The following is a 2,381-nucleotide window of genomic DNA, read 5'->3' as shown; positions in this document are numbered from 1 at the left end:
ACATGGTTTGAATCTACTAGGCACTCGGCAGGAGAAAGATGGTCAACTACCTCTAGTGCAATTTACTGACTCTGGAAACTAGTTGGACGTTCAGTTATGGGTCAGTTCTTACTCAATGTTATAAAACAACAATATAAGGAAGTGGGATTGACCATTCACTTCTGGATAATAGGCCATAGAAAACCCTATGAAAAATAGAGAAACACTTTGGGATAGAGCACTAGAGGTAGTTTCCTTATGGCGATGGTGGGCTTGAGTATGTATGCCAGAGATGATGAGAATGTCAGGATAGGGCATGGTTCACTCTTCATAGAGTCGCTATCTAGTCATAGTCGACTTGATGAAATTTAACAACAACAATCCAGATATTAAACTCATGACTCACTGGCACCATCAAGGTGGAGCAGATTCAGAGCTGACCCTCCAGCAAGTTTTTTGAGCTGTAAATTGCATGGGAGGAGACTGCCTATCTTTCAACCATGGAACTATTAGTGGATTCTAACCAGCTACCTTTAGGTTACAAGTGCACCTTTCTACAGGCTATGTAACAAGAGCTCTCTCCAGATGCTAATGTTAATGTTTAGATGGGACAATGGAATATAATTGTTTTATAAGAAATAATACGGAACTATCTCACAACTTTTGCCCAGTATTCCCAAGTTGTTGCATGTATCTGTAGTTCAGTTCTTTCTGATGCTTAGTAATATTTTTTAACAAATATGTATCACACTTGATTTTTATGTGTCCCCTCTCCAGAGGCCTACCTGGTTCTTAAAAGATACACTCACTCACTTGCTTATTGTTATAGATACAAAACCAACTCAGAGCTGGCCCTTCAGACTGCCAGAGAGACGTCATCTTTGCTTTAGAAGAGCAAATCCATATACTTCAATGTTGTTGTTGTTATTGCTAGTGCTGTTGAGTTGAGTACAACTTATAGTGACCTGATGAATATCAAACCCAAACCCTGTTCTATTCTGACACACTTGAACCAGGAGCTGCAGTCACTGTCAGTTCATCTCATTGAGGGTCTTCCTTTCTTTCACTGATCCTCAACATTTCTAAGCATGATGTCTCCTTCCAAGGAATAACATCTCTTAGCAACATACTCAAAGTATGAGAGATAAAACTTCACCATCTTTGCCTCCAAAAAGCACTCTGGCTGTACTTTTCCCTTGACATGCCTGTTTGTTTTATTAGCAGTCCATGAGATACTTGGCACTGTTTCCAACACCACAACTAGAGCTTTGTTTTTGAAAGATAGGTTAAAGTTAAATAGAGAAGCAGGAAAAAAAAGAAAGATTAACAAAGTTAATAAGTTAAAAGCACAATATGCAAAGGTGACAAAAATCTAAGAGAACAAAATGCTTGAAAATTGTGTAGAACTAGTTGTGTTATGGGAGAGATAACTGCATTTATTGTGTGGTATGTATGTGCATACACGTGTAGTTTATATTTGCATATGTTTGTGGAAATTCAAGTATATGAGTAAGGAAGGATGTGTGTACTAAGAGATGGGTATTATTTATAATTATAAATTTTACAAATAATAAATATTTTCGATTATAAATATTATTCCTTATAATTGAGAATCAGTGAAAGGGTATGAGAGCATCACTGAAGAGATACGGGTATAAGTGGATGAGTGTGGGTCATGTAGCTATGAGTGTATATGTGCAGATAGCTATGGATGTGTAATTAGATAAAAATTGATGAGTGCTTGTGAATGTGTATGGATGTATGTATCTGTATGTTGGGTTTATGGGGGCCACTGAGCACAGATGGCAAGACCATATAGTTTTGAGTGCACCTACGATCTTACTAATAGGCATAAGTAGATAGTTGTAGATGTCTCTTTTAGTATGAGTGGTTGAATGTGAATTGAGTCTGGGAAAGATCGTATATGTGCGTATGAATTGTTGTGGTGTGCCATAGAATCAGAACTGACTCATAGCTTACCCTAGAGCGTGTTTGCACAGGCTACAACATTGTACAGGAGGAAATTGCCTACCTTCCTCCTTCAGAGCACCTGGTGGACTGGAATGACCTGCCTTTGGGTTGGCAGTGCAATTCCTTATCCACTGTATAAATGGTTCAAATGAGTATACAGATAGCTGTGAATGGATAACTATGAGTGTCGGAGTATGAGTGAGTAGATGTGTAGATGGGTGAGTGTGTGTCTAGATGAGTGAAGATGGGTGTGAGTGTTTGGGATATTAGGCCTGTATGAGTTTGTGGAGGTATGTGTGAATGTAGAGGGGTCATGAGCTTTGGATGATATGAAAGAAAAAATATAGTAAATGATGGAAGTAACTCAGAAGATAAACTGGAGATAAATAATAAAAGATGCATAGCTGCTCTCTGTTGACTCTTTGCTGATG

Source organism: Elephantulus edwardii, unplaced genomic scaffold (assembly GCF_000299155.1).
Source record: "Elephantulus edwardii isolate Elephantulus edwardi_28Jun2011 unplaced genomic scaffold, EleEdw1.0 scaffold00046, whole genome shotgun sequence".
In the NCBI taxonomy this organism is placed as follows: Eukaryota; Metazoa; Chordata; class Mammalia; order Macroscelidea; family Macroscelididae; genus Elephantulus; species Elephantulus edwardii.
The sequence above is the reverse complement of the archived record's forward strand: the minus strand, read 5'-3'. Positions refer to the sequence as shown.